Raw genomic sequence first — 22,673 nt, 5'->3', positions numbered from 1 at the left:
TCACTGCAGTTAGACCTCAGAATGGTAACGAAGAAAAAGCTGATCAGTTTATTTCCCTTATGCCACACTTACAAGAAGATGATCGATTCAGCGTTGATGGGCCAATAACTCGAGAAGAAATTTAGTTTGCCGTCGAAACTCTGCAGAAAAACAAAACGCCTGTCCCTGATGGCCTTAGTGCTGAATTTTATATTAAGTTTCAGGAATTCCTGTGTCCTTTTCTTGAGCAGCTTTTGAAGAAAGCCTATAAACATGGTGAGCTTGCTCCGTCTTCCTATCAGGGCCACGCAACCTTAATACCAAAGAGCACTGATAATGAAGTAATAAAGAGTGTGAACGGACATAGGCTGATATCGTTATATAACGTCGATCACAAAATATTTGCGAAAGTACTGACAAATAGGTTGCAGACAGTCATTACTAGATTAGTAGGTGTCCATCGAAAGTGAGCAATTCGAAGGCGCTCTATACAGAGAAATGTTCATATCGCAGGTTCAGTCCCTGAGTGCATAGAGAGTAGCTCTTCTCCAGATTGACCTCGCCAAAGCCTTTGATAAGGTACAGCACGATTTTTGTTCCAACTACTGCGACATCTTCAGTTAGGGGATGTATTATACAATCGTATAACACGTTGTTATAAACATTGTACTACAAAGTTAATTTTCAACCGTAACCTCTCAGATATAATACAGGTACAATCATCAGTTCGTCATAGTTGTCCGCTGTGGCCTTTACTCTTCGCTATATACTCGGAACCGCTTTGCTTAAGCGTGCTTTGCGACTCAATCATTAAAGGATACAGGTATGCAGATAAGGAAATTAAGGTGCTAGTTTATGGAGATGACATTGCCTTCTTTTGCGTCGATAAGCCAAGCATTACGAAAGCAACAAAAGCTACCCTGTGTTTCTGTGAGACTGCAGGAGCTACTGTAAATTTTGACAAAAGTAGGGGCTTTTCGCTGGGCATGTGGGCGCTCACTCCCTCTGTATTCGCGAATATTCATTGGAATCAGTCTCCGTTGCGATATCTTGGTGTGCCTCTCGATAACTGCCGTAATAGTGGACTTTATTGGTCGTCCACGATAACCACTATTCGTCGAAAGGTGACAACCTGGCAGGGACGTGACGTCTCCATTTGTGCTAGAGCTAAGGCATACAATATGTTTCTTGCGTCTACGCGCCTTTATTTTCTGCAGGTCTTGCACTGCTCACGTATTTATGTTCAGGCATTTCATAGACTATTTGCATGTTTTATTTGGCGTTCATCATGAGAAGCCATGAGAAGGGACAACCTTTTTCTTCCGCTTGAGAAGGGAGGCCTGAGTCTTGTGCATTTGTTTGTGCGACAATTGGTCACGCAATTATTTTATTTTAAAAACGTCCATCATCCAATCGTTCTCGCAGTTAATCGAACACGTCTTGCTTCACACCTGCCTTTTCTTTTTGTCACGACAAACTTTGCTCGAGAACTGCCGTTAGGAGGCTTCCTAAAGGAACTTGTCGACACTATTTCATTTTTAAAAGCCAGATTTACTCTAGAATATTTGTTTACCGTAGATCACACGTCGCTAAATATAGCACTTATACATAACCTTTACCCTGAACCTATGTACCGAAAGCCGTACCTGTCTCTATTTGTTCAAGATGTTCTTTGCCGTAACCGCAGAATGGGCATTCTGCCAGCAGCGAAAACATTTTCATTTACGCTGCACACTTCCACCCTTCCAGTTAAAACGTGGCTTCAGGAAAAAGGACTGTATGTACCCTGGAATACAAATTATAGACTTTGCAATGAACCCGAGACAATAGAACATTGATTTATACTTTGCCGTGACGTATTTCATTTTTGGGACATTTTACAAAGAACTATCAAAAAAGACCTTCCTCTCACATCTTGTGGCATCCGGCTCCTTCCTTTCAAAAAGACAGCCAATAATACGCAATATGATTTGTTCATGTTATTAGGACTTCATTCATTATGGAGAAGCCTAATGATCAACAGACATGCCGAGCCACCTCACTCGACAATGTCTATCTTTCGAAAAGAGACTGCTCAAGTGCGTAGTGTGGTAGCTATCTTCGATTCCATACCTGAATGGATTTCGCGTCTGGACGCTTGTGTTTGTTTGCCCGAATTTCGAACTTTCATTGGACTGCGTACCATGTGTGCATTTGTTTCTCATGTATGTTCAAATGTAATGTAACAATTTTGGATTGACACTACTCATAATTCCACGCAATAAAGAAAAAAAGACGACAGTGACTGAATCGGTTAGCGTGTCGCAACCCGGAGGTCGGTGGCTCGAATTGGCAGCCTGACAAGCAATTTTTTATTTTCGCGCAGCTTGGGTTTGTTCGTACGGCAACACCAACGCCTGCATGAGTGAGGCAATACAAGCTTCGCTTGAATATTCGCATGCCAATTTCAATGACTTTCGTAAACAAATTAACATGTTCATCAACGTCACTTGTCCCATCTACGAACGACTAGTCAGCGTTTTCAAGATAATGAGTCGACATAAGCGGAGTAAAAGTCCAAGTAGTCGAGGACTCTTTTGCTGCGTATTTCTCCTCCTTATAATGAAGTCCCAAGTTTCAACGCTGGTATCAGTCAGCAGCACGCGACGGTTCCCTCCGCAGCTTTGCATCTGATTCAAGTAGATCGCAAGCCCGCGCTTTCCTTTTGGATAACGGGTGTTCAACGATTTCTAAATGATATAATAATTTCGTTATAATAATTCGATCATTCCACGAGGTGAAAGTTGATTTCAAATAGAAGGTTAGCAATTCGAGAAAGCCGCTAACAGAAAACCATTTGAAATCAACTTTCACCTCATGGAATCAACGAAATTACATACAAACGAATGGTGTTTGTATAGGATCATGCCTGGTGCCGGTACTAAGTGATATTTACCTAGCTCATCATGATTGCAATATTCAAGGTTACCTAGGCGCGTTTCCTGTTGTCAAAGTGTGCAGGCTTGTGGACGACTACCTGGTATTTATTGATTGCACTGATGACGCTTTCGAGCCTGCTGCTTCGGGAGTCTTAGAGATCTTTAAGAAAGAGCTGCAACCTCTAGAACTTACGGATGAGGTCCCCATTGATAATTCCTAGCACTTTCTAGATCTCAGGCTGTGCCTTGCTAACAAACATGTGTGCTGGTGCTTCGAACCGAGAAGTTATAAGCCACTCTTGCACTTTAACTCAGGACACTCAAAGCTCGTTAAACGAGGTGTTATAAAGTTATGCCTCGTTAACAGCCTCAACAAATCTTGCTCAAACGAGATGCAACATAGTCTTGCTGCACAGGTTGATCGCCTTTCTTGGGCTGGCTACCCTTTGGCCTTAATTTCAGCCATAGCGGAACAGCTTCTGAGGCACAGAAAATGGGATGAGCCCGCTCAGTCAAGGAACCAGCCTGTTGAAAAACGCAGGTTTGCAGTGCTACCGTATGTGCATGATGTCTCCCATAGGCTAAGAAAGATTGGGCAGCGCGCAGGAATCACAGTCGCTTTCTCAGCACCAGAAAACCTGGCAAGGCTATGTAAGCGTGTAAACGCGCCTAAATCACTTCAGAGTTGTTGCTCTGTCGGGCAGAGAAAACGTTTTGTGACCTGCACAACGAATGCGGTTTACCAGATTCCACTGTTTTGCGGCGTAAATATGTTGGACAGACAGGCAGGTACTTAAACGATCGTTTAAGAGAGCACTGTAACAGCGTCCATAACACTGTTCAAGGTCACTAGGGCATCCATTGCCGGGGCTGCGGCTGCGTGCCCCTCTTTTTGAAGATACGGAAGTTTTAGCGAGACACAGCTCGGAGCTCACGCGGGAAATTATAGAAGCTGATTTCATCAGAAAACTGCGTAGTGTGTGCGTTAGTGCCCTCTCTATCGCGCTGACCCCTAGTGAAGTCATGTATCTCAACGGATAGAAATAGTAATGTTCGTCTTTTTCAAGTGACCATGTTCTTAGTAAAATGACTTGCTGTTAGAACACCTCTTGTGACTGCCTCTCATTTTTTGCGCATGCCCCCTCTTGTATACAAACACATGATGTGGCAACGCAACAAAATATTGTTGGAAGCCAGCGCAGTGTATGTCGTCTCTTGTAGTCCTTGTCCTTCGTGCCGTACGTCATTTTTTACCATGAATTACCAACTAGCCCAAGCAACCACCTTGTGTGAGTGGGAGCGTGGGAGGGCGCGGACATGCGCGCACATCAGCGACAAACCTTGAAGCCATACGGCTGTGATTGCATCCCATGCTCGCGGCCACGGCGGCGTCCGTTCGCAGAACACTTCAGACAACAGCAACAGAGGCAGTCATTGATAGCCTTTCGCATATCGCAGTTTAGCTCAGCAAAGTGCCCATACATTTCCTACAGTTGCTTCCTCTGAAAACATGCGCATGAAGCCACGCAGCCTCGCAAAAAATTTTGCTCGCAGTCGACAGGATTCGAAGCTGTGCGGGGAGACCCCAATATATTTCAGGTCCATCGCCTGAAGCCCTCGGCCACGACTGCAAGTGGTAACTGGGTGCTCTGAATGGCCACTAACCGGTACAATTTCAATTGCAAGTTGATCTTCAGTTCTTTGGGTGTGTTGCGGTAGGGCACGTGCCGACCCTTTAATTTTACGCGAAGACACGTGGAAAGTATGGTAACTAAATATTAAGGCGTAAGCCTTTAGTGACTCATGAGTGTCCAGGCGTAGTCCGTGGTGGACGCAGGAAGGTGGTGATCACCGGCGAGGGGAGCAGGAGAGGAGGCGCCATGCCAGTAGCGCTGTGCGAGTGGGCGCGTAGGGGTCCGCGCACATCGACGACAAACCTTGCAGCCATATGGCTGTGATTGCATCCCATGCTTGCGGCCACGGCGGCGTCTGTTCGCGGAACAGTTCAGACAACAGCAACAGAGGCATAGATAGGCTTTAGGCTATCGCAGTTTAGCTCAACAAAGTGCCCAATTATTATTTTTTTTTGGACAGAAATGTGCTTTTACTACGCAGTTTTTTATGCGTGTATAGCCATAACAAACTATGGAGCATGTTTGATTAGAATGTGAAGACGTCTACCCAGCGGTCGATTTAGGCACCACTGGCCTCCTTGAAGCCCTTGGGTTCAGCGGGAGCAGTGGTAAACATGACCGCAATAGGGATTAGTAAGAGGCGATTGGAGGATTGGCGCAAGAAAAGTAGGGAAATGACAAAAGACGCGGAGACGTACAAAAGCAAAGTTCGCACTAGGGGATCAGAAAACTTGGGTGTGGTAGTTCATAGTGCTGTTTTTCTTATTTTATTGTTTAACGTAGGAAGGACATTAGGCAGTATAATAGCAAGAGCTTGGTGTCCCAACCCACCGCCCCGTTCCAAAGGGGACGCTTATTACCCTCTGCTACAATTTTTCGCGGGAAACCACGAATTGTTGGGTGACCGTGTCATGCCCCCTTTAAGAAAATGCGGTCTCCGGCCCCCAACCCTTCGTACAGGACCGCATTACATACGCTAGTTACTGCGCAAACAAGTTACAAAAAAATATTGCTTAATATTTTTGTTAATGTTTGTTCACAATATCACTCAAGCTGTAACTTCTAGTACGCGGAAGTATTATTTGTCATTTCTAATAGTGACGTTCAAAAGGTAGATACAGGACACCATACACTTCACTGTCATCTTTTGGTGCTGAGACAGGGTTGCCTTTGCTCGTTTGAACACCAGCCGTCCGTGAGTTCCGCGGCGCGGGTTTTGCGTCGTCTCAAGAGATGGCGCCACGCTGCGTGGTGCCTCCTTCAGGCTTTTTTACCCGCCTCGGTGACTTAGCGGTTACGGTGTTGCGCTGCTAAGCACGACGTCGCGGAACCAAATCCTGGCCATGGCGGCCGCATTTTGATGGAGGCGAAATGCAAAGACGCCCGTGTCCCCTGCATTAAGGGCACGTTAAAGATTCTCTGGTGGTCAAAATTCATCCGGAGTCCCCCAATACGACGTGCCTCATAATTAAATCGTGGTTTTAGCTCGTAAAACTCCAGAACTCAAATCATTATTCTTAGAGCTGAGCAGTACACTCTGTTTCCCTGGCATCTTTCGCTGCCTCTCGTGCCGCCTTCAGCCGGTTTTGTCCATCTGGACCGGTGCACAATATGGCGTGGTGCGGTGTGCCGCTGTGAACATGCACTACACCCATTTTAAGATTGTGGCTACTATCATCTCCAACCAATCTGCTTTGCCGGTAGCCATTTCATGCTTACATTTACTCTCGATTGCGGGAGAGCCAGCAATCTTTTCATATTTTATTATTGACGCTTTCTCCGCCCTATTCAGGCATTTTCTTTCGTTCTATAGACTGCTTTTTCATGGGCGCCACCATATTTGCTACGCAGTGGTACCATCTATGGGCAGTCGGCATGCTGGCTTGGGCGAGCGCTCCGTCTTGTATGCCAGGTATACGCTCAGCGGTAGTTTCTGGCGTTTGTTTCCGCACTCGTGTGGTCTGTTTAGTATGACGCGGCGTCTTCTACGTGGGAAACAGTTCTGTGGCACGCACTGAAGTTGTTTAAGTCGGCATGGCCGGAATTTCTGCTGGCGTTGAGGCGGACGGAGCACGCAGCGTGATGTGTGCGCGCTTGTTTGAGCATTCATACTCTGATATCAATTGTGTATTTCTAAAAACTCCATTCACTAATGTAACGTTATTGCAGTATTCTCCTTTAGTTCTAAAAAAAAAATTAAATTATGGGGTTTTACGTGCCAAAACCACTTTCTGATTATGAGGCACGCCGTAGTGGAGGACTCCCGAAATTTAGACCACCTGGGGTTCTTTAACGTGCACCTAAATCTAAGCACACGGGTGTTTTCGCATTTCGCCCCCATCGAAATGCGGCCGCCGTGGCCGGGATTCGATCCCGCGACCTCGTGCTCAGCAGCCCAACACCATAGCCACTGAGCAACCACGGCTGGTATTCTCCTTTAGTTCTAAGCTGCGGTTTAGGAGCAATGAAACATACGCGGTGATCGTAACAGCGTGGGTACCGTTCTGCTATGGTAAAATTTGTGTTGTTATACTTTGACAAGCGTTAAAACTGTTAGCTGCAGATAACATTGCGTGACTACTTGATTCGGTGGACGAGGTTTCCACCCATGGATAAAATAGTTTTGGTTAGTAATAACAGCATACATTACAGTGAGAATTATACCCGTCCAGCAAGGCCACCGTTTACGAACTGCACGAGCGGTCTGAGCAGTGGTAGATGCTGGATTGCAAATATATTTGTTCTGCATGGCCCAAGCATGTGACATCAGCGCTTATAGATCTGTAAACGTTGTGCGGCGTGACTATGAGAGGTCGTATTGCGGCGTTAGCCCGTTTTCTTTTTCTTTTTCTTTTTTCGAGACAAAGGATGACAATCGATTTTTTTTTGGTTGTGTTCATCCGTTTTCTACGGCGCACTCACCCCTATTACAGAAATTCTGTCCTCAAAAGTCGCTGTCAGATTCTTTTTATGCGATCCCTCTCGGATATTACGGCTTTACAGGGCAAAAGAAAAAAAAGGGAAGCAATGTCGAAGCACATAGCTTATATATTTATCATGTTGGTTCACCAACCGCAGTGACCGCGGTGCTGAGCAGCGCCATCGGCCTCATGCTGGAAACTAGCGTAGACACATAGTGATTTCAAGTCTACTAGACTTAAAATGCGGGAGACCGATGCCGGCGCATCCAAAATACTTGATAACGTCTGCCACTTAGATATTTCGTGGTTGCTTAGGTTGGCCATACACGAGCATGCACTCTTATTTTCTAGTTCCTACGCCAAGCGATCAGATAGTGAGCAGATTTACTATTTTGTGCTGGCAATACAGAGACGCCGTCCTTGAATTAAAACCGATACACGCAAAATAGTTCACAGCACACACCGCGGCTGATATTGCGCGTCACATGTTTGCGGCCCCAAGAGATATTTCCGCGTACTGTAGTTACCAATGCACCGAAAGGCTTCCCTGACGACCTTATGTGAACGGACATTGCGTAAATTTGACAAAGTACGATCTAAAACATCTCGAAATCGTTCCGCATCATGCAAAAGCAACGCTTCCAAGCAGCGCCGCGCCAGATAGGACAAGCCAGAGAGGAGGAAAAGCTCGCCGCTCGCTCTTTCCTCCTCGCCCGATTAAAACGTCTATATAACGATGACATCAATATCTTAAAGCAAATTCAAAGTGTTTATGGCTGTGCATTCTGCAGTCTGACTTGTTTTATTTATTCTAAATGTTGCAAAGATAATAACCTCACCCTGAATGCTGCTAAGACCGGACGAGTCATGACTTTCACTCGCAAAACAGCAACTATTTCTTATTCTGTAGATTCTGTATGCCATTGTGTAAGGGCTGTGAGATCAATGATCTCGGCGTACTCTTCGATAGAACCTTACACTTTTCTGCTCACAATCAACGCGTTGCAGCGCAAGGTTTGCGCTTTGTTTATCGACTATCAAGGGAATTCCATTCCCATACAGCTTTCTGCAAGCTGTGCAGAACAATGTGTTTTCTTCCTGAACTATTTACTCAACTCGAACACGCGTCGGTTGTCTGGAATGGCATTTATAGATACGAGTGACATTGACATTGTCACAGCAACATTGCAGATAGAGCCCAGAAAGAAGATTGTAAGCCTATATCATCACCACCTTGTTAGCACCGGCACTGTTCTAGCACTGTTGCATTTTATTACCTTTATTTCACAGCAGTCGTAATTGCGCTCACCTTATGTTTCTTTTCAAACTCTTTCACGGTGACCTCACCTTCCCCGAATTCCTCAGTTGTATCATATTTCGTATTGCGCGCAGGATCACCAAAGAATATAGATCATTGCATGTTCCTGCCGGTCGTCACCAGCACTCAGCCGTCTACAGAATGCCGAGTCTTTATAACGATTATTTTAATGATCTCGATATTTTTCATAACTGATTGCCAGCGTTCTTTCCCGAGCTTTACGTTGTTGTTACGTAGTTTCACACATTATTCAACTGCCTTCTCTTCCTTTTTATTTTGTATTCACCTTGCGCTTTGTTATGTATATATTGTTACGTGTAGCTGATGCCCAATGCTATTTACAATTTATTTACAGGGGAGCTAACGGAGGCCAAAATGGCGACGCTATATCAAACGGGGCACCCACGTCGTCTTCCTCCTCAGTGCAGCCACACTGTGGCGGCTGTTCCGTATCATCACCCCCGGCAGTAGAAACACCGTACCGGTGTTTAATCTACACATCCGCCGTGAAAGGTATGTGGTATGGCTTTAGTCTCGCCACGTGAACGATGTCACTTGCAGCTGACGATGACGCTAAGAGGTCGGCGGGGACGATTTCATACGTAACATCGGTCACTTGTCGCACCACATGGTGTGGGCCAGTGTAGCGCGACAGCAGCTTTTCGGAAAGGCCAACACGTCGAATGGGTGACCAGAGAAGCACCAGAGAACCCAGAGAAAAGTGCCCGTCGCGATGGTGGCAATCATAGAGGTGTCTCTGATGCTCCTGTGAGGCCTCGAGACGGGTGTGGGCGAGCTGGCGTGCGTGGTCGGCGTGTGCGATTGCGTCGCGGGCGTATTTAGTGGCTGAACGTGTGGCCGAGGCCAGCAAAGTGTCCAAGGGCAACGCGGGTTCTCGGTCATATAGGAGATAGAATGGTGAATAGCCGGCGGTGTCGTGACGCGATGAATTATACGCGAACGTCACATATGGTAAGTGAAGATCCCAGTCATGGTGGTCGGTCGCAACGTACTTCGAAGGCATGTCGGTGATGGTCCGGTTGAGGCGCTCCGTGAGGCCGTTGGTCTGTGGGTGGTAGGATGTGCTGAACTTGTGATTTGTCGAACAGGAGCGGAGGATGTCCTCGACGACTGCCGAGAGAAATCTGCGGCCACGGTCAGTGAGTATTTGGCGCTGAGCACCGTGCACTAAAATGATGTCATAGAGAAGAAAGTCAGCAACGTCAGTAGCACAACTTGTCGGGAGGGCTCTGGTGATTGCGTACCGCGTAGCATAATCAGTAGCGACGGCGACCCATTTATTTCCGGAGCCCGAGAGAGGAAATGGTCCAAGAAGGTCTAGACCAACACGGAAAAAGGGTTCGGGTGGGATGTCGATCGGCTGGAAACATCCAGCTAGAAGTGTGGAGGGCTTCTTCCGGCGCTGACAGGGCTCACAAGCGGCAACGTAGCGCCGCACGGAGCGGGCAAGACCCGGCCAAAAGAATCGACGGCGTACACCGTCGTATATGTGCGCGAGACGCCCAAGGGTCCAGCCAAGGGAGCGTCGTGAAGTTGGTGGAGGACAGTCGAACGCAGGTGTGATGGAATGACGAGCAGAAGGTCAAGGCCGTGTGGATCGAAATTGCGGCGATATAATGTCCCCTCCTTGAGGAGAAACATCCGGAGAGAGGCGTCGCCAGGCGTTGACTCCCGACGGTCGATGAGGGCTCGTAATGAAGGATCGCGGCGTTGCTCGTTGCCGATTTGAAGCAACTGGGACACAGAAAACGCAAGCGATGGCGTCCGCATCAGCCGGTTCGTCGACGGGGTAGCGGGGCAAACAATCGGCATCCTGGCGCAAGCGTCCCGTCTTATATACCACGGAGAAGGTATATTCGTGCAGGTGTAACGCCCAACGAGCGAGTCGTCCCGTGGGGTCCTTGAGCGAGGATAGCCAGCAAAGAGCGTGGTGATCAGTGATGACAAAGAATGGCCGTCCGTACAAGTATGGACGAAACTTCGCAAGAGCCCACACAAGAGCGAGGCACTCGCGCTCTGTGATTGAATAATTGCGCTCGGCGGGTGATAGAAGTCGGCTGGCATAGGCTATAACGCAATCATGTCCACGCTGGCGCTGTGCTAACACTGCTCCTATGCCGTGACCACTGGCACCAGCTCGAACTTCCGTTGAGGCAGACGGGTAAAAGTGGGCCAGAATCGGAGGCGTGGTAAGGAGAGCAGTGAGCTGAGAAAAAGATGCGGAAGAAAAAGGGGCGTCTTTCTTCAAGAGGTCGGTAAGGGGAGGTGCGATGGTCGCAACATCCTTCACAAAGCGTTGGAAATAAGAGCACAGCCCTACGAAACTACGAACGTCCTTGGTAGACTTCGGAACAGGAAATTTCGCGACAGCGCGAATTTTGTCCGGATCAGGTCGCACGCCTCTGGCATCCACGAGGCGTCCATGGACGATGATTTTGCGGCGAGCGAAGTTACATTTTGACGAGTTCAACTGGTGACCTGCGCGACAGAACACGTCAAGAATCACTGAAAGACGGTCTAGACGCGTGTCGAATGTGGGCGAATAAAGGATGACGTTGTCCAGATAGCACAAATAATTGGACCACTTGAACCCTTGCAGCAAAGAGCCCATCATTCGTTCGAAGGTGGCGGGCGCGTTACCGAGACCGAAAGGCATCACCTTGAACTGATAAAGGCCGTCAGGGGTAACAAATGCAGTCTTCTCTCGGTCCATGTCATCGACGGATATCTGCCGATAGCCGGACTGGCTTAGCAATAGCCGGACCGGCTTACGGTTCGGCTATCTGCCAATAGCCGGACCGTAAGTCGATAGAAGAAAAATAGGTGGCACCGTACAGGCAGTCTAGAGCGTCATCAATACGTGGCAAAGGGTACACGTTCTATTTTGTGATTTTGTTCAGGTGGCGATAATCTACACAAAAGCGCCACGTTTCATCCTTCTTTTGACAAGTACGACGGGAGAAGCACATGAAGGGTCTACAGGAAGGCTCGATAATGTCCTTTTCAAGCATCTTTTTTACTTCCTGTTGGATAACAGCTCGTTTCGACGCACAAACACGATATGGACGTCGGGGAATCGGGTTCGCATCGCCAGTATTTATGCGATGGGTCACAACGGACGTTTGACCTAAGGGTCGATATGTCAAAGTAAAAAATGTCGCGATAGCCTTCAAGAACGCGGCAAAGGCTTCAGCTTGAGCAGGTGTAAGTTCAGAGTAAACCATCCTGTCAATGTCAACGTCAGTACCGTGCGATGACGTCACGGTATGGGCTGAGCTGTAACGATCTTCCACTGGGAACGGTTCGACCTCATCATCCTGTAAAGCGCTACTTATAGCCAATGAGATACCCTGAGGCAAAACTTGCGCGGTTAGCGCGAAATTGACAGTAATTGTCAGCACAGTGTGCGGCACAGTAACACCATGTGTGAGTATAACGGTCGGAATTGGTGCGACCACGTAATTGCCGTCAGGTACAGCTGGTGAGGACAACAAGTCGACGGGTGTTAGAGTGAGGCGGTAGGCGAATAAAATCCATGCAGCTCAAATGGCTTGGAGGCGGGTCCACAGGGTCGGCAAGAAGAGGCAAGTCAAGGCGAAGTGGGCCGGCCGAACAGTCAATGAGGGCAGAATGAGTGGCAAGGAAGACCAGACCGAGAATGATTTCGTGAGGGCAATGCTCGATGACGGTGAAGAGGACGACGGTGTGTCTCTCAGCAATGGTGAGTCGGGCAGAGCACATGCCAACAATAGCGACAGTCCCTCCGTCGGCGACTTGTACAACTCGGTTCGGGGCAGGCGTCAGAACTTTCTTGAGCCGGCGGCGAAGAGCAGCACTCATAATGGACACATGCGCCCCGGTGTCAATCAACGCGCACACAGAAACATCGTCGACGAGAAAGTCCAAAAGATTCTTGTTCGTGGGTAAGGTGAAGCGAGAATTTCGTGTCAATGTCGTCATTGCAACTTCACCTCCAGAAGCTGCACTGTCTAGTTTTCCGGTCGGGGGTGCGGCGAGTAGGTTGGAGAAGGAGCACGGCGTGACGGGGGCGAACGAGATTGACGGCGAGAGGGAGAAGGCGAGCGGGAGTAGCGGGGTCGTGTCAAAGGTGTTGCAGGGTCCAATGATGGGGCGGGCATAAAAGGAGTGAAGTAAAAGGACGCGCTAGAGGGACGAGGGTGGTAATCAGGAGAATAGCGCATCGGAGAAGTCCAGCGGCTGCGGCAGTGGCGAGCGACATGTCCAATGCGTCGGTAGTTAAAACAGATCGGCTTGTCGTCCACGGTTCGCCATTCGGAGGGGTTGCGCTGTCCATAAGAGGAGTAAGAAGAGCGGGGTGGGGACGTGCGTGGAGAAAGAGGTTCCGAGCGTACGGAACGAATGGATTGTAGGCCGACGTTGGACAACTCTTGACGGACGACGGCCTGGATCAAGGAGATTGTCACCGGAGAATGATCAGGTGACGGGAATGAAGGGGCCGCCGGTTGTGCTGCTTCGACCTCATGACGAATAATGCGGGTCAAGTTGTGACATCGCGACGGCTGGTGGAAGAGGTCGTCACAAGATGACGTAGCAGCTGTGTTGGGAACTCGCGTGATGTGCTGTGATACCCGGCGGCTTTTAGCATGCTCGAGACGGCGGCACTCCTTGAGGATCGTATCGATGCTGGTGATGTTCGTAAACAACAGTAAATTGAAGGTGCCGTCAGCAATGCCTTTGATGACGTGATTAACCTTATCGTCCTCGGACATGTTCGGGTCAGTCTTGGCACAAAGGGCCAAGACGTCGAGAATGTACGATACGTAGGACTCGGTCGACGTCTGTACACGTGTGGCAAGGGCTTTCTTGGCATTGACTTGGCGACCGAAGGGATTGCCAAAAAGGTCGCGGAGCTTCTCTTCGATGAGATCCCGGCTCCAGATCTCCTCTTCGTGAGTCTGGAGCCATGCCAGTGGAGCTCCGTCGAGGTAGAAAAGAACGTTGGCAAGCATAATAATCCGATCCCACCTGTGACTGGTGCTGACACGTTCGTATAAGCGGAGCCAGTCGTCAACATCAGAACTGCCGACTTCGGTGAAAACACCAGGATCCCGAGGGGGGGCGGGGGAATGGCGACGTAGGTCGGGGCTGCAGGCGGAGACGCCTGCGTAGATGAAGTGCCGCCAGCGGGAGCCGAAGTTGCATTGTCGCCGTTGCGACTGCTGCAGAGCTGACACGTACGGGGAACGTCCGCCCCCACCAAATTAATGTTACGTGTAGCCGATGCCCAATGCTATTTATAATTTATTTACAGGGGAGCTAACGGAGGCCAAAATGGCGACCCTATATCCAGCGGGCACACGTCCTCTTCTTCCTCCTCAGTGCAGCCACACTGTGGCGGCTCTTCCGTATCAATATGTACACTCTTCTTTTCATAATTGTTCTTTGTATTCATTGTGTTTCTTGCTAATATTCCCCTGCAGAACTTTGGTTTGCTTTTTTTGGCTTAAATGCATGTATGCGGGGAGGGGCGAACCAGCAGTTAGGCCTTAGGATTGTTCAGGGGGCCACGTTAAATAAATAGATGATTAATTAAATTATTAACTGATTGATTGATATTATTATTGCGCGTGTGTAGCGTGCCCATTATGCAGCAAAACGATCTCGCTAAATGTACAATTCGCTAATAATTCATAACATTCAACAAAGAGCAAAATCTCGAAGACTGAAGCTCATAAAAGTTCTTACATTATCAGACGGACATGTTGACTTTTCGAGGGTCTATTATGCAGGATCCTGTCCCGCAGAGCGCTTAACTACGATGCCAGCGTTGGTTTCTTGACAATTGTCTTCTGTCATTGCGATGGCAATCATACCCGACGCTGCTCGAGGCACTGTTGCGTGCTGTCCCGGATATGACGGCGCATGCGCGGCCCTCGCGCACCCAACTTTGGAGGTCGCGTAATGTGGCATGCACACGGCACAGTTGAAATGGTGAAGGGAGCGGCAGCACGGAACGTTCGCTTTGGGACAAGCACCCACGCTTCCCACCGCCGGCTCTCTTCATCACACTAGCGTTGTGACAGTAAGTGCTCGCGGTCATCAAGTGAGCATTAGTTACGGGTGTGTTCAGGCGCGTGACAAAGTGGGCGAATGTTTACTGCAATTTATACTATCCGTAAAAACTACGAGCTCCATTTCGTGTAATATTCTAATACCTTGCTATCGCTGTCAATGCTTCGTCCTTCGTGCAAAACTGCGATTTTTTTCATTGATGATAGTTTCTGGTCACCAGCAGGCCTTCTCCGATATTTCACCTGCTGTTACCGTTCAAAAGATTCCCGCAGCGGCTCAGCGGGACGCGCTTTCGTCGTCGCGGTTCTCTGGAACCACGTTCCGTGTTGCTGATTTTACACGCGCGCCTAGCAAACTTCGGTTGGCGGCACGGTGGTGCGCTGCTCGACGTTATGGCTCCACAGAGTGGCGAAAGGGGTACTGCGCAACACAACTACGCAGGTAAAACAGCACGTTTGATCATCTTTCAGGGGTTACTGAGGGCTCAGACTGTATAGGCAGTCCATGTGGTTTTAATGGGAAGCTCATGAGGCAGATCGTGAAAGAAATTAGCTTCTGTTCTATTTTTATAGCACGGTTCACGGACCAAACTGCATGAACCATGACCAGTTAGTGGCCTTGAAAGGAGAGCTTTCCGTGCTGTGAAATACTTTGTTTTACAAGTATGAAATCGAAATACTGTAGGGATGATCTTATACAGTGACCCTCATTCGTCATTGACGTTTTGTCTTTATTTCTCCTGTTGTACGTGTTAGTGCTTGGACATGGTAATGCGTACTTTCTGTTAACATTTTCTTATTTTATCTTTTATTGCGATAATAACTATATGGACACTCGAGGCGCACTTCTGGCATCGGCGTCACCGTGATGTGCCATGTAACATCGATAATATTGTAACATTGTAACATGGCGATAACATCGTCGCGCGCCCTATGCCGTATGTGCGAGTACAAACGTGCGAGCATGAGCCGACGATGGTGGCTGTTAAGAACGGCCCGCTGAGGTGCAAGTTTTGCCAGCCAGTTGCGACAGCGGCATCAACTTTTCTTGGAAAGCCACCGTTACGCTCTAGCCTCGGCGCGGTTGTGACTAAACGCGATCGGTGGATAACTATTGTTACTGAACCCGCCACCACCGACCTGATCTGCTATGAGCGGGGGAGTTGCCGAGGGAACGTCTCCGGAGGCCCCTTCCCACGCGCCGTTCAAGACGCAAGACAATGGACAACCGCCGGCCGCGCTGCGGGGGTCAGCTCAGGGAATCGGATGTGCCGTTCCTGATGTCAGCTCCGAGTTCTGCGAAGGCCGTCTGACGTCGGTTGGGGACCGTGAACCTCGCACAAAGAGGTGTGTGTGTAAGCCCTCGTCTACGGTGCCTGGTCGAACGTTCCCCTCACCTTGGGATCAAGGGAGGACCGAGTGTTTATAAACCGCTGTTGTGCGGCTGCTCAGGGTACTTTCTTTCGCAGTCATGCTAGACTGATGAACTGCAACGTCCTTATGTAGATACTGTAAATAAACCCATATTCCTCGTTCTCGATGAGAGGCAGTCCTTCCCTTCAACAACGTCTTCAGCGTGGATAAGTTGGACGAGGGCATGGGCCAGTTACCACCTAATTCATGCCCGACTCCAATCTTGACAACTGGTTTCGAACGGTGGGATTGACCTCCCAATCCTTACATGGCTCAATCTGGTGCGCGCAAGAGAGGAAAGCGGGAAGGAAGCGCGCCCTCTTCCGTGGCGTCCAAGGCAACGGGGGGAGGGATTAAGGGGTGCTTTCTACTCCGGCGGCGGCTGCGCATAACGCGGCCGCGAGGGCCCTATCCTAGAAGCGATCCGGGATGGGGACAGAGTGCACCGAGTGCTGACAGCTTCGTGTGCTCCGTGTTCTCGCCGCTTAGTTCGCGTTGAAGTGAGAGGCAGAGCGAAGGTCAATTCGCTCGCTACTACTGACGCGCTTTCTTACTGCAGCGTTTTGACAGCAGGTGTGCGCGGTCAACGACTGAGATGTGTTCATGTTTACTTGTGCGCGCGTGGCACCATGCTCGTTAATTTAGTTATGAAGTGAATGTTTACGAGCTTATACGGCCGATAAATCTACTATGCTCACTTCATACAGCTTTCTACTAATTTGCTATCACAATCGATGTTTCGCCTATCGGGAGAAACTGCGACATTTTAAATTATTTATTTTTAGAAGCACATTTATATTTTGCATATAAGAAAATTGAAGTAGCTGGAGGAGTATACTGCTTCGTAACTCGTCACTTACACACCATTTAATCCGGTAGACCTACCTACTTTTGTAGCGCAGTGTCCAGAGCTGCTATGCCGAATACTTTTTATCGAGATCATGAAGCAAACAGAAAGTTCGCCTAATGAAATGCTTAGTCAGGTGGCGATGACACTAATACGACTTTTAACGATCAAAGTGTTTTGCGTACATTTCAGTGAATGCCATAATTGTTCAACATTATCGGTATCCTCGTCCTCGGGTGGGAGAAGATCAGAGGTTGATTGGATTGTGATAACAACTTTCACTCGTACACTTAAGGAGTATCTTTAAGTCGGAGTACCTTTCAGTCGTGTCTTGCCACACAACAATAAACGGCATCTGTCTTGTCCGCTTTTCTTTCTTTAACGCTGCGAGCCTGGTACTTCCCAGTAACGAACGGCATGCGCGTTATCAGCATGACATACACTCTAAGAAAGGTTTACACCCTTTGGAGTGTATATTTGCCACACAACGATAATCGTCATCTGTCTTGCCCGCATTTCCTTTCTTCAAAACGCTGCGCTCGTTACTTTCCTGTCGGGAATGCTATGTCATGCTGATAACGCGCATGCCGTTAGTTACTGGAAGGTACCGGACTCGCCGCGTTAAAGAAAGGAAATGCGGACAAGACAGATGACGATTATTGTTGTGTGGCAAATATACACCCCAAAGGGTGCAACTGTTTTTAGAGTGTAGCAATGCCGACAGGAAAGCAGCAGGCCCGGTGTTTTCAAGAAAGGAAACGCAAGCAAGGCAGTTGACGATTATTGTTCTGTGGCAGATATACACCCCAAGGGGTGTAAATATTTTTTAGAGTGGGTAATAATCCCTAGATGCGGCAACAGTCTAAAAAATGTTGCACTCTTTGGGGTGTATATTTGTCACAGAACAATAACCGTAATCTGTCTTGCCCACATTTCCTTTCCTAAAAACGCTGCTCTCGTTACTTTCCTGTCGAGAATGTTCTGTCATGCTGATAACGCGCATGCCGTTCGTGACTGGGAAGTACCGAGCTCGCAGTGTTAAAGAAAGGAAACGCGGGCAAGACAGATGACGATTATTATTGTGGGACAAGATAAGCCCCAAAGGGTGGGATTTTGTTTAAAAGTGTACTTCCAACACTCTTTAAAAAATTACACCCTTTGAGGCTTATCTTGTCCCACAACGATAATCATCATCTGTCTTGCCCGTATTTCCTTTCTTGAAAACGCTGCGCTCGTTACTTTCCTGTCGAGAATGCTCTGTCATGCTGATAACGCGCATGCCGTTCGTGACTTGGAAGTACCGCGCTCGTAGCGTTAAAGAAAGGAAATGCGGGCAAGACAGATGACGATTGTCGTTGTGTGGCAAATATACACCCCAAAGTGTGCAACTGTTTTTATATGTGTATATCTGCTCTCCTCTGACGTTTCACTTGTGTGTCCTGAACTTGAAGTTGGGGATTCGCTTGCCTTTTCTGCCGTTTGGCTTGAGCTTGGTGGACTTGAAGTTTGGGATTCGCTTGCCTATGTTGGCGTGCAGCTTGCATTTGACCTTTAACCAAATTAAGGTTAGCTTGCCTCTTCTGCCGATTAGCTTGAGCTTCCTGAGCTTTAGCCGTAGGATTCGCTTTCCTTCGCTGTTGTTTAACTTTGGCTGCTGCCCGACGAAGCTGGGGATTTTCCTCTCTTCGTTGACGCTTGGCTTCTGCTTCACGTTGTCGCACAGACGAATCGGCCCTCCGGCGTCTTTCGCGAGCAAGCGCCCGCTGTCGCTCGATCCGTGCCAACTTTCCGGCGTCCACGGCGGGAAAGACCGGCTCTTTGTTCGCAAGGTCTATTCCATTGAGGGAGAAAAATACTATGAGGGAGCGTCACGTTAAAATCTTGAAGCCTAGTCATAAAAAGATTAGAGGAATGGGATGATGGGAAATAGGCCCTCATGTGATATGCAAACGGTGGATTTAGTCGGCTCGCTTTGGTTGCGTCTGCTGCGGGGGTTTTGGAATATGCGCACATAGTCGGCGTGGCAAACGCTCGCCTAGGTTGAGTTAAGAAATTCAAGCGTGTGAAGCAGTCGAGCTTGTGTTATATCAGTCAGGTAACGCACCGAACCACCACGCGAGTCGCCGCTTAAGCAAGCAGCAGACGGGCGTGCCGTAGCGAGCAAAGGCGTCGGCATTATGCCGAACAACCCGCGACGACCACCTAAAGGACGACTGGTCGCGTTTCGGGGCCGTTTCAGGGAAGCGAGGAAACCTTTCGCCCGGCAAACGTGTGAAGGCAAACAAGCCGTCCTTCTGACGGCGATTTGTTGCGTTTAGGGGCATCTTCTGGGAAACAATACCTTTCGTCTCTGGAAACATGTGCAGGCGCTCAAGCGAGCGTCCAGGGTCCGCAGCGACTGCTTTTCCGTGTGAAAAAAATTCATTCCATCTTGTACCCAACGATGGCCTGGCTAGCCGGGGGCCCCGACCATATTTCAGGTAGTGCCGGCCCACTGTCACGGCAGAGGGTCCCAGTCGACGTTGTCGTTCTGCTCAATGCCTTCTGCCTCTCCACAAACGGGCGAAAACTCAATAGGCATGTCTCAACAGCGTAAGGACGTTGCAACACAGTCTTACAAAATAGCGCACGTAAATCTCAAGGAAAGACGACGACTTCGGCGTTTAGAGTGTAAGGTAATGCTCTTTATATCTTTCACAACGAAATACGCACAGCGGAACCTTTTACTAAGCAAACACGCGACAAACAACTATCCCGCGAAATATCTCGTGTCATCCTATATAGGTGCTAGACGGAGTTTCAGGTACACAACAGCTGATTTCCCGGAACAATAGACCGCGCTCTGGACGGGTTTCGATGTGAGAGCGCCCACTAACTGCGGTGGTAAGCGGAAGTGATGCTTTGAAAATTATGTTGCCATGGATCTGACTCCCTAGTGTTTCTATACGTTTCAAGGTAACGGATTTGAAGCGAAGAACGACGCCCGTGATAGCAGGAACCCACGCGTTGCACTTCCTACTTGCCTCAGTGCCTTTGACGCCAGGTGCCACTAAGCCACTAATCGTTACCACGTACCAAGCAAACACGAATGGTTCGGCAAAAATGTGGGTCTATTCCTACCCGAAAGGCACCGCTCAAAAGGCCCCGGCGAGCGGCAAGGGCGGCTTCAGAGGAGGATGGTTTGCCGAGGCTAGTAGAATCATTGACGCTCCTTCCTAGTTTTTCCCTTCCTCCACGGTCTATTCGGTCTGTTCAGATAAAGCCCCTTAAACTTCTTAAAGTAGTGTCACGCTTTGAAGAATGCCACCTCCTCCTCGCGCGGTCTGGCCGACGCCGCGTCGCTTTGGCCCAATAGCACCACGTGGTCCCTCGCGCCGTGCATCAGCGCCATTTTTGCTCGAGAACTCCCACAACCAAATTTGCTGATCCTCTATTGCGGAAGCGCAACGGACCGCTCAGCTGGAGCGGCTGACCGAAGCCGGCAGGCGCATACTTCAATACTTGGGCTTCACGCCCGGAGCGAAAAAGGCGAGTAGCGATGTTCCTGTCCCGGACGGGACCCGGCGCCGGATTCGGGTAGACCTCTTCCCGAGAAACATGAACCCGGTGTTTAACAAGGAGAGAAGAGCGGCGAGGGCCCAGGCCCTCATCGACTTTCGCGCCAAGGACGAGCACGCAAGGTTCCTGGATGCGGCAGAATACCAGGGAGACAGCGCGGCATTCGTAGCTACCGTCATCGCGGCGTCGTCCGGCGCGACGAGGGCAGCGGCGAGCTTACGGGTCCGAGAGGCGTGTCAGGTGGAGGAGGTGGCCATTGCCCTGGCCATCGCCGACTCCGGGTGCCAAGGGTGTTGTGTGATTCGCGAAGTGAAGTGCGGAATTATGCCAAGGGCAAAATGTGTGGTGAGGCTGTGCGCGTTCTGTGCGCGGCTGACCTATAACGAGAGAATAGGTATGGTAAAATCAAGTGGTTCCCGGCGTACGTGGGCAACAATGCGTCGGAGAAGCACAATAACCACAACGAGACGGCACACACAGTGGCGCGAGCGCTAACCAACCGCGCCGCTGCAACCGACCGTTTAACGTGGTGTAATGCCAAGGACCGCATGACGACGTTCAACGAACTTACACAGTTTCACCGCCTGGCTCGAAGGACTTTCCCGTCCTCGCACCCGGGGCTGAGCCGAGCGGAGGCGATGCTGTTCAGACAATTACAAACTGGTTCCTTACCCACCCTAGTGTTAATGAATCACCTGTACCCGAAAGTATATGTGAATGATGTGTGCCGCGTGTGCCAGCGGGAGAGGGCCACCCTCACTCACAATCTTTGGGATTGCACCAAGTTCCCCGACGAAGCTTCGACAAGTACAACGATTCCGCCGCGACTCGCGGCTGCGGCGGAATGCTACGACCACGAAATCCAAACCTGGGCCGTCCAGCAGGTCTCGGCGGCTCTTGAAAGACAAAGGCCGAGCGAAAACGAAGGAACGTTGCCCCTCAGGACGACCAACCGCGGGAATAACACGCGCTGGAGTTGAGTAGAGACCACCTGCATGGTTAGACGTCAGGGCCCGCGTCACGGCACCATTTAGTCATGGCGTCGTTCTGCAGGCGACTAAATAAAGTTGTCTCTCTCTCTCTCTCTCTCTGATCCCTTATTGCGAACTTTGCCTTTGTACGTCTCCGTTTTTGTTGTTTTCCTACTTTTCTTCCACCAACCTTCCAATCGCCTCTTACTAATCTCTATTGCGGACATGTTTACTTTTACACTGCTCTCGCTGAACCCAAGGGTTTCAAGGAGGCCAGTGGTGCCTACATCAACCGCTGGGCAGACGTCTTTACATTCTAATAAAGGTGCGTGTTTATAGGTGCGTGTTCTACGGGATCCCGATCTCGCTTCGAAAAGTAATGAGCTTACCTTTGAGTTATCATAAATTATCATTAATCAGCCTGGGTGCTGTGGCGCCCTCTCCTGACTAGTTTCGGTATCAGCTTGGGTGCTGTGGCGCCCAACGACATCGAACAGACGACATTCTGGGCCCCTAAAGTGCTTCCCACTTAAAATGGAAAGGTAGACAACCCCAAGAGCGAGCGAGCGAGTTTTATTAAGTAATGCAAAAATATAAACGAATTTCCTTTCACGCGTGAGGCTTTACTATGTCGCCTGGATATTTTCTGGATAACAGATGCTGACGGCACAGACGTATCTAGCAGCCCTTTCTGTTCTGATAGTATGTAACACTCACCATATCATAAGTCGCATTCATATTATCGCGCGACAGTTAAAGGACTGGTACTGCCGGTCTGATGACTACGACAGCGACGTGGTGTGCAGAAGCAGTCAAGCTTTGTATCCGTCGTGGCTGTTTATGGTTTTTGTAACCATGTAGATAATTGTAAGTATGCGCTATCCTCGTTAACAACTTTGGTGGAGGTACGGGGTATACCCGCATACATATCCGAGTGAGTAAGCTTTCATCCGTGTGTAGTACTGGGCTTATTGGCTAATGTCTACGCTCTTCAAGCTGCATCATAGGAGGAAACTACGGGCTTATCATTTTTAGGATTT

The 22,673-nt window shown here is 49.2% G+C and overlaps 1 protein-coding gene and 1 pseudogene across 6 annotated transcripts in view; one reads left to right on the top strand and one right to left on the bottom strand.

The window, feature by feature from the left end:
• v (Tryptophan 2,3-dioxygenase vermilion) overlaps positions 1–22,673 on the bottom strand; it is a 308,315-nt gene that overhangs the window by 131,375 nt on the left and 154,267 nt on the right. The gene's annotated exons all lie outside the window — the stretch shown is intronic.
• Positions 610–2,239, top strand: LOC140217088 (uncharacterized; annotated as a pseudogene).

This window comes from Dermacentor andersoni, chromosome 4 (assembly GCF_023375885.2).
Source record: "Dermacentor andersoni chromosome 4, qqDerAnde1_hic_scaffold, whole genome shotgun sequence".
NCBI lineage: Eukaryota > Metazoa > Arthropoda > Arachnida > Ixodida > Ixodidae > Dermacentor > Dermacentor andersoni.
This window is presented reverse-complemented; position numbering and strand designations above follow the sequence as displayed.